The following is a 13,463-nucleotide window of genomic DNA, read 5'->3' as shown; positions in this document are numbered from 1 at the left end:
GATAATAATGAGGATACGTCAGTCAACGCCGGATTCAGAGGCTCGAAACCCGGTCAGCGGAAGAAGCCATTCAAAAGAACTACTACAGGTCCGTCCAATTTGGACCGAATACTCGATCGCTCGTGCCAGATACACGGCACCCCCGAAAAGCCAGCCAACCACACCAATAGGGACTGTTGGGTATTCAAGCAGGTAGGCAAGCTAATTGCCGAAAACAATGACAAGGGGCTACATAGCGATGACGAAGAAGAGACCCGACCGCCGAACAACAGAGGACAGAAGGGTTTTCTCCCACAAGTGCGGACGGTGAATATGATATACGCAACCCACATACCCAAGAGGGAGCGGAAGCATGCACTCAGGGACGTATACGCGATGGAGCCAGTCGCCCCGAAGTTCAACCCATGGTCCTCCTGCCCGATCACTTTTGATCGAAGGGACCACCCCACCAGCATCCGCCACAGCGGATTCGCCGCATTGGTTTTAGACCCAATCGTCGATGGATTTCACCTCACCAGAGTCCTGATGGACGGCGGCAGCAGCCTCAACCTGCTTTATCAGGACACAGTGTGCAAGATGGGCATAGACCCCTCAAGGATTAAACCCACAAAGATGACCTTCAAAGGTGTCATACCAGGTGTAGAGGCCAATTGTACGGGCTCAGTCACACTGGAAGTGGTCTTCGTATCCCCGGATAACTTCCGAAGCGAGGAGTTAATCTTTGACATAGTTCCGTTCCGCAGCGGCTATCATGCTCTGCTCGGACGGACCGCGTTTGCAAAGTTCAACGCGGTGCCGCACTACGCATACCTCAAGCTCAAGATGCCAGGCCCTCGAGGAGTCATCACGGTCAACCGAAACACCAAGCGCTCCCTCCGAATGGAGGAACATACAGCGGCTCTTGCGGGCAGAAGTACAATGCAGCCTCTTAAGGCAATTCTCGAGTCCGGCCGTTAAGCGACCGGACACGGCCAAACGCGCCCGAAGTAACCTACAACAAGACCACCTGGCGCGTTCTGAGCACGTGTAGCAATGCGACCCCAACCCCAGCCCTCGCAAGAACGCAAGACTGGTCCTTTGTGTACATAATTACGCTCTGGAGATACCATGGGCATAGGGGAAGGGGCACGACCACGACAGGCCCAGAATGCGGCTCAACCACATCAGGGGCTCCCAAGTGTGTCATTTCCTTTTTTTTCTTCCTTTTTTCTTTCTTACCCACAGGACTCTGTTTACCAGAGGCCCTGTCCGGCAGTGGACCGACCGAACTCACGATGCAACAGCCAGGGAAGGAGAAAGGCTGCGATGAATATCCAGGTGGTCTCCTTTATGAGCATTAAATTTGTTTTATACACCACTCCGCAGCCTACCCCTGGAGGAGGACATGTTTAATAGTCTCGTCCCTTGCTTATCGCACTATTTGTATCGTTCTGCATTCATAGCAGTGCTTCTTGAATAAAACAATGCAGCACCTTTTTGCTTATAATTCCATTTCTTTCTTATACATATGTTCATTTGCGACATGTTGCATCCGTACACTTTGGTACGGAGGGGCTTATGTTCCCCACATCATGGTGTGATAAGTCCGAACACTTTCACAAGTGCGGCACCCCGAACTTATAGCATTATATGCATCAGCTCCGGATCATGTCTTGGGTCAATAGTTGGGTTTGCCCGGCTCCCATGTTTTGGTACCTTACGTTCCATTGTATCGGCTAAGGTAGCACTGGGAGAATCACTGCGATTGCACCCCAGTTGAGCTGGGCTAACGCCTCAGTGGAGAAAGCTAAACCTGACTGTCATGATGAGGCAAGAGTCGGTCGCTGTTCGAGAGGTTTTTTCGAGTCCCTAAAGACTTATGCCGCTTAGAGCGAGGAACTGGCTTTGTCCGGCCCAGGCGTGGATAGCGCCCCGAATTCGGCCTTCCGAACACTAGGGGCTTCGCCGAAATTTAAAATTATAGAATTCTATGGCTAAGTGAGAGTGTTCAAGCATTATAAGTCCTGTTGCCTAGTTCGTCGTGTTGAGCGCCTCCCTAGATGGACCCAAATATGGGAACAAGAGTGCTCAAATTTATCCCGAACACCCCAGCACTCGTGGCATGGGGGCTGAAGCCGACGACTTGCCATCTCTCGGATTTGATAAACAGCCGCACAGAAGGTAATATTTTAAATCAACAAGCATTGCTTCGCGCATATGAACAAAGTTTTTTGCGCACAGGATAACAAAATGCGAGTCTACTCAAATATTACATTATTGGGGGCACTCACCCGCAATAGTGCGGGCACCCTTCAGGACACTCTTGTAATACATCTCGGGCGTGCGATACTCCTTGCCCGGCGGTGGCGCGTCCATCACAAGCTTCTCAGCATCCATCTTGCCCCAGTGCACCTTAGCATGGGCAAGGGCCTGACGGGCACCTTCAATACAGGCGGATCGCTTGATGACCTCAACCCATGGACACGCATCCACCAGCCGCCACACCAGGCCGAAGTAGCTCCCAAGCATGGCCTCATTGGGCCACAGCCAAACTATGAGGCCCTTCATGGCCTGTTCGGCCACCTTGTGGAGCTCGACCAGCTGCTTCAGCTGGTCGCTAAGGGTAACCGGATGTCCGGCCTCAGCATACTGAGACCAGAAGACCTTCTCCGTCAAGCTCCCCTCCCCGGCCCTGTAGAAAGCGGCAGCATCGGACACGCTGCGAGGCAGATCTGCGAACGCTCCTGGAGAGCTCCGAATTCGGGTAAGTAACACGTAATCCACATTCACATGCTTGCTTTGCATGAAAAATGCCTTACCCGACGCTATTTTCTTCAACGCCTCGATTTCCTGGAGGGCCTTGTAGGCTTCGGCCTTAGCGGCTTTGGCACTCTCAAGAGCCGATGCAAGCTCGGACTCTCGAGTCTTCGAGTCACGCTCCAAACTCTCATGTTTTTCCACGAGAGCCTGGAGCTCTTGCCGTACCTCCGCCACCTGCGCCTCCCGCTTCTCTCGCTCGGCGCGCTCCACGGCCGCATTACGTTCGGCCACGGACACCGCCTCCTTCAGGGTCGCCACCTCGTTTGTGGCCCCTGCAATACCCACGTTATTCTTGTCATTCTTTTTGCAACCAAATCCTTTTCTGTAAGGTACAACTTTAATAAGGTGCTACTCACCTTCTTTGTCCTCGAGCTGCTTCTTGGCACGGCCAAGCTCGTTCTCGGACCGCTCGAGGTTTTGCTTCAAAGCATTGACCTCCGCAGTCAATGCGGCACAGGTCAGCAGGGTAGCCTGCAATCCCATATCGACATATTTTTTATGACTCCTGCGTATATCTTTTTAGATCCTCAGTCCGACTTTTCTTTCTGAACACCGAACCGAGCATCAGGGGCTACTGTCTATGTGGTACTATTTTACATATATTAATATTCTTACCTCAAAGCCTGATAGAAGGCTGCTGCAGGCTTCGGTCAGCCCGCTTTTGGCGAGCTGGACCTTTTGAATCACCGCACTCATGACAGTGCGGTATTCCTCCTCGATGGAAGCGCCGTTGAGCACCTCCAGCAAGTTATCCGGCGCCTCTGGTTGGACGGAGGCCGCCGGCGCCACGGTCTTGCCCTTCTTACGAAGGGACCACCCGCCGGACTCTGGAACCACTACAGGTTCCGGTGCGGAGTCCGGCATGAAGTCCGGGAGGTCGCCCTGTGCCACCTCCGGGTCCTCCTCCTCCGGATGGGTCCCTCTCTGGGATCCCACCTCGACATCGTCAGCATCGCAGGGAGAAGAGGCGGTTGGAAGTGAAGTGTTGTTCACTTCCGACAAGCCCAAGGACCCGCTCGACAAAGCGGGAAGATCGTCCTTGGGCGGACTGCAGGGTTGTATGCGGCATTAGAAAGACACCAAGTGGCAAAAAGAAAAATCATGAAGTCATTCAGGAGTTTGGATACTTACGATCTCGCTAGGGGCTTGGCCCTTGGAGGCCAATCCTCGTCGTCGTCACCGGCATTGGTGGAACAGTCCGGGGGAAGAGTCCTTCCCTTCTTGGACCCTTCGGCCTCCCTAGCTGGGGAGGCCTTCCTTTTCTTCCCTCCCCCAGCTGGGGGAGAGACCTTTTTCTTCTCCTCGTCCTCGGGGGAGGAGTCCGCCTTGGAGTCATCGGACACCTGAAAACGGGAACTCTTTCGAGTACCCGTGGCCTCCTTCTTGGCCTTCTTCTCCGGCACCACATGGGGTGCCGGAACCAGCAGCCCCGCCAGATGGGCATCCACTGGGTCTTCTGGCAAGGGGGCCGGATAGTTAGTCTGCTCGGCCTTCTTCAGCCAGTCATGTCAAAGGAAACGGAGTTTAGATCCCGCATAGAGTCAAACTATGGAAAACAAGTGTCCCGTAAAGGGTAAAATCATTTACCTCGTCAGCCTGACGCTGCGAGCGGAATCCGCGATCTTCGGTAGCGGATGCGGGGGCCTCGGCACCCTTAAAAGGCACCTTCCAGGCATCTTCGTACCTAGTGTCGAAGAGCCCGCTCAAGGTTCGGTGCTGAGCCGGATCGAACTCCCACAGTTTAAAGGCCCGTTGTTGGCACGGGAGGATCCGGCGGATGAGCATGACCTGGACTACGTTGACAAGCTTGAGCTTCTTGTCCACCAGCTTCTGGATACAGGCTTGGAGTCCGGTCAGCTCCTCCGAATTGCCCCAAGTCAGGCCACTCTCCTTCCAAGAGGTGAGCCGTGTGGGGATGCCAGATCTGAATTCGGGGGCCGCTGCCCATTTAGGGTCATGCGGCTCGGTGATGTAGAACCACCCCGATTGCCACCCCTTGATGGTTTCCACGAAGGCGCCCTCGAGCCAGGTAACGTTGGGTATCTTGCCCACCATGGCGCCTCCGCATTCCGCTTGGTTCCCCTTCACGACCTTTGGCTTGACATTGAAAATCTTGAGCCACAAGCCGAAGTGGGGCTGGATGCAGAGGAAAGCCTCGCACACGACGATAAACGCCGATATGTTGAGGATGAAATTCAGGGCCAGATCATGGAAATCCAGGCCATAGTAGAACATGAGCCCCCGGACAAAGGGGTGAAGTGGGAAGCCCAGTCCGCGGAGGAAATGGGGAAGGAATACCACCCTCTCATGGGGCCTGGGGGTGGGGATGAGCTGCCCCTTGTTGGGGAGCCGGTGCGCGATGTCGCTGGACAGGTATCCGGCACCGCGCAGCCTCTTGATGTGCCCCTCCATAACGGAGCAGGCCATCCACTTGCCTCCCGCTCCAGACATGGCTGGAGAAGGTCGAGGCGAGATGTGCGGACTTGGGCGCTGGAGCTCGAGTGCGCGGAGATGGATAAGCAAAGGAGGAAGAAGGCGCAGGTAAAAAGGTGGATCCTTATCCCCTTATATATGGGCAGACGACTATGCGTCCCTACCGGCCTGGTAAAACTCGCTTTTCTCCCAAGCGCCGCAATCAAAGGCGCGGTTGGGTTACCCACGTCCGTATTGATGAGAATCCCGGAATAAGGGGAGCACGATCTCTGCTTCGACAAGACGTGCCAAGGAAACCGCTTCGCTAAAACGCGCTGAGGCGGTATAATAAAAATGATTCGAGTGAAGGCTTGGTTGTGGTGTGACGTCACGCCACGAAATACGTCAGCAGATTGAACTTGTGTAAATATTATTCTCTCTACGATGGAATGTGGAATTTATTTTGCAGAGCCGGACACTATCCTGGTGTTCACAATCTTCTACAAATTATTCGGAGAAGGAACCCGCCTTGCAATGCCGAAGACAATATGCGCGCCGAACTCGTCGTCATTGAAGCCTGGTTCAGGGGCTACTGAGGGAGTCCTGGACTAGGGGGTGTCCGGATAGCCAAACTATCATCATCGGCCGGACTCCAAGACTATGAAGATACAAGATTGAAGACTTCGTCCCATGTCCGGATGGGACTTTCCTTGGCGTAGAAGGCAAGCTTGGCGATACGGATATGTAGATCTCCTACCATTGTAACCGACTCTATGTAACCCTAGACCTCTCCGGTGTCTATATAAACCGGATGGTTTTAGTCCGTAGAGAAACAACAATCATACCATAGGCTAGCTTCTAGGGTTTAGCCTCCTTGATCTCGTGGTAGATCTACTCTTGTAATACCCGCATCATCAATATCAATCAAGCAGGACGTAGGGTTTTACCTCCATCAAGAGGGCCCGAACCTGGGTAAAACATCATGTCCCTTGTCTCCTGTTACCATCCGCCTAGACGCACAGTTCGGGACCCCCTACCTGAGATCCGCCGGTTTTGACACCGACAGTAACCATGAAGGAATTGGAGATTTTGCAGACTGAAATTTGTTCTATCTGAATCCAGCCAATCCTATTTTTTGAAGAGATTATAGTTCAAATAGAGTTAAGTTGATGCGCGTCCATGATGTATGAGCTGTATTTGCCCAGTGTATGTAATTTGCTGTTTGTGTATGCTTTATTATCACCTGTGCGAACCATAATGCCCAGTGGGTATAATCGGCTGTAATTTATTTATTGTATAGTGTAGGATTATTCTACCTTTCTATGCCTTGATCTCTTTGTTGTATAGTGTATGCTTTTTAGAGGTGATAGTATTGAGTAGGATAATTCTTTGAATATGCTATATCGTTCAAACGGGGGCCAACTCGCCCGACCATGGCCCTTCACGGGCCGTATGATCCATGGCCCATGTATGGGCCGTCGGATCCATGGGCCTTCTACGTCTCGTAGGATCCATGGGCCTTCTACGTCTCGTAGGATCCATGGGCCTTCTACGTCTCGTAGGATCCATGGGCCTTCTACATCTTGTAAGATCCATGGGCCTTCTACGTCTCGCAGGATTCATGGGCCTTGTAAGGGCCGACTCATTTATGGGTCTTGTACGGGCCTTTAATGGGCCGTAGACGGGCCTTTAATGGAAATCGTACGTTTTATGGGCTGACCATAACGGGCCGTTAATAGGCCGTATTTGATGATGCTATGAAAATGGCCCAACAAATTAATGGTCCACAAACGGGCCGACTGTAACGACGGGCTGAATTTGGCCCACGAGCAGAAAATGACAGTAACGGGCCGTAAGTAACCGAATGCTGCAAATGAGCCCAAGAATAAATGGGCCCTCAGAAGGCCAAAAGTTAACTTGGGCTGGAAACAGCCCAACAAAATAACGGGCCGTTAATGGGTATAAAGTGATACACTGTTCATTACGGCCAGTTTCATCACGGGTCGTTAATGGGTGTAAAGTGATACGTTGTTCATTACGGGCCAGTTTCAGCATGGGCCGTTAATGGGCCAAGAGTTACAAAGCGCCTCTTATGGGCCAAAAGACGTCATGGGCCATACATGGGCCAGAAGTGAAAACGGGATGGAATCATATTGGATGGCCCAGATGACGCTACTGGGCCTAATTCGTATAGGGCGTAACGGGCCTTGGGTTAGCGGGCTGTAAATGGGCTATATGCGAATAGGCCGTTAACAGGCTTTCCATGGGCCGGCCCGCCAGCTTTTGACCAAGTCAAATGGGCTGGCCTTTTCACAGGAATGGGCCACTGTTGGGCCGTGCCACGTGTCGACGTATAGGCGCCTTTTGTCCAATGAGTGGATGACATCTGTCCCAACGATGAGCCGACACGTGTTTCCTCCAGCCAATGATGATTTTACACGTGGAAAATCCCCATTGGTCAGGGCTGTTAACAGGTTATCGAATCCAAAACCCGACCCGATAGCTTAACGGTGCTCCGTTACGGTGGATGCCACGTGTCGGTCACCCTTGACGAAAGCACTTCTGTGATGCGCGATTTATCGTCATGGAAGTGGACACTTCCGTGATGATAATTCTGGTAATGTCATGGAACACTTCTATGACAGCACATGTATGACTATCTTGATTCTGTCATAAAATCGTCATGGATGTACATGCATGACAAAAAACACGACCTACTGTGACAAACACGTATCATCACGGAAGTGTATTTTTTTGTAGTGGTTGAGCATGAACATTATATCTGGATCTTGTTTAATGTGAGACGGTTACTCTAAATCAGAAAATAATGGTTGTTCTATTTATATGGGTAATATCTTTTATGGTCATGCACCCATTGTGAGGGGTTTATTCCTATTAAATCTCGATAGTGATGATACACATGTTCATAACATTGATGCCAAAAGATGTAGAGTTGATAATGATAGTACCACTTTCTTGTCGCACTACCACTTAGGTCATATTGGCGTAAAGCTGAAAGTGCTAGTTATCGACTAGAGGGGGGTGAATAGGCGATTTTTATGGAAGTCTTCAAAACACGGTGGCTTTGAAGACAAACAAGCAAACTAAGCCTATATAGTAAGCAGCGGAATGAAGACTACACTAGGCAAGCATTAGTCAAGCATACAATACAGTGAAAGCACGAAGACTAACTGCAAGTAGGTAGACAGGATCAAAATGGAAGATAGTACAAAACTTGACAGATATAAGTCTTCACATGATGAAGTCAAATGAATCAGGTAGGCAAGCAATGACTTCACGTAGACAAACTGTAAAGTAAGGAGAGTAGAGGATAGAACCAGTTGCCGGGTGAAGACAGGATTTGGTAGACCAGTTCCAATTGCTGTGACAACTATACGTCTGGTTAGGGAGGCTGAGATTGAACTCTGAAGACTGTGTCTTCACCTTATTCCACTTGAGCTAAGGACACCCAGTCCTTGCCCAATCACTCTGGTAAGTCTTCGAGGTAGACTTCCAAACCTTCACAGACTCCATTCACTGGCAATCCACAATGACTCCTGGATACTCAGAACACGATGCCTAACCAACTAGAGGATTCAAAGTCCTCAAGTGTAACAAGTCTTTAGATCACGCGGACAGAAAGACTTCAGTGATGCCTAACACTCTTTGGCTCTGGGTGTTTTGGGCTTTGTCCTCGCGAGGATCTCTCTCTCAAATGCTTCCGAGGTGGGTTGCTCTCAAACGACAAAAGCCGTGTACTAACTCTGAGTAGCCACCAATTTATGGTGTAGGGGGTGGGCTATTTATAGCCAGGAGGCAACCCAACTTGATATGTCCGAAATGACCCTGGGTCACTAAGGAACTGACACATGTCCAACGGTCAGATTTCAAACACACACGACAGCTTGGCTTGGGCTACAAGCAAAGCTGGCTCATCCAGCTCTGGATAAGATTTGCTCTCGTTGTCTTCGATCGAAGACATAGGATTTGGTTGAGCATCACTTCAGTCACTCTGACTTTGTTCACTTGGACCCCACTTAACAGTACGGTGGTTCCTATGACTCAATAAAGAAGAAAGGAAACTACGAAACAGCTATGTCTTCGCACTCCATAGTCTTCAAGTGAATGTCTTCACATGTCATAGTCTTCATCGTGAATGTCTTCACGAACCACCATTGTCTTCAATATCTTCACACATTTTTAGGGGTCATCTCTGGTAGGTAAACCGAATCAATGAGGGACACTATCTGTGTTATCCTGCAATTCTCACAAACACATTAGTCCCTCAACCACGTTTGTCGTCAATACTCCAAAACCAACTAGGGGTGGCACTAGATGCACTTACAAAAGCGCATGTCGAAACACCATGCTGATGGACTTTTGGAGTCACTTGATTTTGAATCACTTGACACATCGAGCCATGCCTCATGGGCAAGATGACTAAGACCTCATTTTCCAGAACAATGGAACGGGCAAGTGACTTGTTGGAAATCATACATACTGATGAGTGCGGTTCGATGAGCGTTGACGCGTGCGGTGGATATCGTTACTTTCTCACCTTCATCGATGATTTGAGTAGATATGGGTATATTTACTTAATGAAGCACAAGTCTGAAACATTTGAAAAGTTCAAGAAAATTTAGAGTGAAGTTGAGAACCAACGTAATAAGAAGATCAAATTCCTATGGTCTGATTGAGGGGGAGAGTAACTAAGGTATGAGTTTGGCAATCACTTAAAACAATGTGGAATTGTTTCACAGTTGACACCACCTGGAACACCACAGTGTAATGGTGTGCCCGAACGTTGTAATTGTACGCTATTGGATGTGGTGCGTTCTATGATGTCTCTTGCCAATCTCCCAATATCATTTTGGGGTTATGCGTTAGAGACATCTGCATTCACTTTAAATAGGGCACCATCTAAGTCTGTGGAGACGACACCGTATGAACTGTGGTTTGGCAAGAAACCTAAGTTGTCCTTTCTTAAGGTTTGGGGCTACGATGCTTATGTCAAAAGGCTTCAGCCAGAAAAGCTCGAACCCAAAGCGGACAAATGCTTATTAATAGGATTCCCAAAAGAGATGGTTGGGTATACCTTCTATCACAGATCCGAAGGCAAAGTGTTTGTCGCAAAGAACGGGTCCTTTCTCGAGAAAGAGTTTCTCTCAAAAGAATTGAGTGGGAGGAATATAGAACTTGATGAGGTTGTTGAACCTTTACTTCAACCAGAGAGTAGCGCAGCACAGAAAGATGTTTCTGTGGCACCTACTTTAGTTGAAGAGGAAGCTAATGATGATGATCATGAAGCTTCAAATCAAGTTACTAACAAACCTCGTAGGTCGATGAGGGTACGTACAGCTCCTGAGTGGTACGGTAACCCTGTCTTAGAGGTCATGTTGTTGGACAACGGTGAACCTACAAGCTATAGAGAAGCGATGATGGGCCCGGATTCCGACAAATGGTTAAAGGCCATGAAATCCGAGATAGGATCCATGTATGAAAACAAAGTCTGGACTTTGAAAGTATTACCTGAAGGGAGAAAGGCCATTCAGAATAAATGGATCTTCAAGAAGAATACGTATGCGGACGGTAATGTCACCATCTATAAAGCTTGACTTGCGGCAAAGGGGTTTTCACAAGTTCAAGGAGTTGACTACGATGAGACTTTCTCACCCGTAGTGATGCTTAAGTCCGTCAGAATCATGTTGGCAATAGCTGCATTTTTCAATTATGAAATCTGGCATATGGATGTCAAAACAGTGTTCCTTAATGGTTTCCTTAAGGAAGAGTTGTATATGATGCAACCGGAAGGTTTTGTTGATCCAGGGGATGCTGACAAAGTGTGCAATCTCCAGCAATCCATTTATGGACTGGTGCAAGCATCTTGGAGTTCGAATCTTTGCTTTGATGAGGTGATCAAAGCGTTTGAGTTTATACAAGTTTTCGAAGAATCTTGTATTTACAAGAAAGCGAGTGGGAGATCTATAGAATTTCTAATATTATATGTGGATGACATATTCCTGATTGGAAACAATATAGAACTTTTGGAAAATGTGAAGGAATACTTGAACAAGAGTTTTTCAATAAGGACCTAGGAGAAGCTGCTTTCATATTAGGCATCAAGATCTATAGAGATAGATCGAGACGCTTAATAGGACTTTCACAGAGCACATACCTTGATAAGATTTTGAAGAAGTTCAGAATGGATCAGTCCAAGAAGGGGTTCTTGCCTGTTTTGCAAGGTGTGAAGTTGAGTTAGACTCAATGCCCAGCGACTACAGAGGATAGAGAAAAGATGACTATCGTCCCCTATGCTTCTGCCATAGGCTCTATCATGTATGCGATGATGTGCACAAGACCGGATGTCAGCCTTTCCATAAGTATGGCCGGGAGGTTTCAAAGTAATCCAGGAATGGATCACTGGACAGCGGTGAAGAATATCCTTAAGTACCTGAAAAGGGCTAAGGAAATGTTTCTTGTTTATGGAGGTGATTAAGAGCTCGTCGTAAAGGATTACGTCGATGCAAGCTTTGACACTAATCCGGATGACTCTAAGTCTCAAACTGGATACGTGTATATTCTCAATGGGGGAGTGGTAAGATGGTGCAGTTCCAAGCAAAGCGTCGTAGCTGATTCTACATGTGAAGCGGAGAACATAGCTGCCTCGAAGGCAGCAAAGGAAGGTGTCTGGATGAAGCAGTTCATGATAGATCTGAAGGAAATATGCCTTAGAGGCAATATAAAGTTGTTATTTTATATTTCTTTATTCATGATAAAGGTTTATTATTCATGCTAGAATTGTATTGATCGGAAACTTAAATACATGTGTAAATACATAAACAAATACCGTGTCCCTAGTAAGCCTCTACTAGACTAGCTCGTTGATCAAAGATGGTTAAGGTTTCCTAAACATAGACATGTGTTGTCATTTGATAACGAGATCACACCATTAGGAGAATGATATGATGGACAAGACTCATCCTTTAGCTTGGCATATTGATCGTTTAGTTTATTGCTATTGCTTTCTTAATGTCAAATACATATTCCTTCGACTATGAGATTATGCAACTCCCGGATACCAGAGGAATACCTTGTGTGCTATCGAATATCACAACGTAACTGGGTGATCATAAAGATGCTCTATAGGTATCTCCAAAGGTGTTTGTTGAGTTGGCATAGATCAAGATTAGGATTTGTCAGTCCGAGTATCGGAGAGGTATCTCTGGGCCTCTCGGTAATACACATCATAAGAAGCCTTGCAAGCAAAGTTACTAAGGAGTTAATTACAAGATGATGTATTACTAAACGAGTAAAGAGACTTATCGGTAAAGAGATTGAACTAGGTATGAAGATACCGACGATCGAATCTCGGGCAAGTAACATACCGATGACAAAGGGAATTACGTATGTTGTCATAAGGTTCGAACGATAAGGATCTTCATAGAATACGTAGCAGCCAATATGGGAATCTAGGTTCCACTATAGGTTATTGATCGGAGAGGTGTCTCGGTCATGTCTACATAGTTCTTGAACCTGTAGGGTCCGCACGCTTAACATTCGTTGACAATATAGTGTTATCTGAGTTATATGGAATTGGTGACCGAATGTTGTTCGGAGTCCCGGATGAGATCATGGACATGACGAGGAGTTCCGGAATGGTCCGGAGGTAAAGATTGATATATAGGACAATGATATTCGGACATCGGAAGAGTTTCGGAGTACACCGAGTAGTCATCGGATCACTCGAAGGGGTTCCGGTCAACCCCAGGAGGTCTATGGGCCTAATAGGCCAAGGGGGACAGACCAGCCCACAAGGGGACTGGCATGCCCCTCTCCTAGCCGGCCGGCCCTAGGGGAAGGAAAGGGGAGGGGTGGCCCCTCCTGCCTTTCCCTCCTCATGAGAGAAACGGAAGGGGGCGCTGAGGGAGTCCTGGATTAAGGGGTCCTCGGACAGCCGGACTATATACTTTGGCCGAACTATTGGACTATGAAGATACAAGATTGAAGACTTCATCCCGTATCCGGTTGGGACTCTCCTTTGCATGGAAGGCAAGCTTGGCAATTCAGATATGTAGATCTCCTTCTCTGTAACCGACTCTGTGTAACCCTAGCCCCCTCCGGTGTCTATATAAACCGGAGGGTTTAGTCTGTAGGACAACAACAATCATAATCATAGGCTAGCTTCTAGGGTTTAGCCCCTATGATCTGGTGGTAGATCAACTCTTGTAATACTCATATCATCAAGATCAATC

This window comes from Triticum dicoccoides, chromosome 6B (genome assembly GCF_002162155.2).
Source record: "Triticum dicoccoides isolate Atlit2015 ecotype Zavitan chromosome 6B, WEW_v2.0, whole genome shotgun sequence".
In the NCBI taxonomy this organism is placed as follows: Eukaryota; Viridiplantae; Streptophyta; class Magnoliopsida; order Poales; family Poaceae; genus Triticum; species Triticum dicoccoides.
This window is presented reverse-complemented; position numbering follows the sequence as displayed.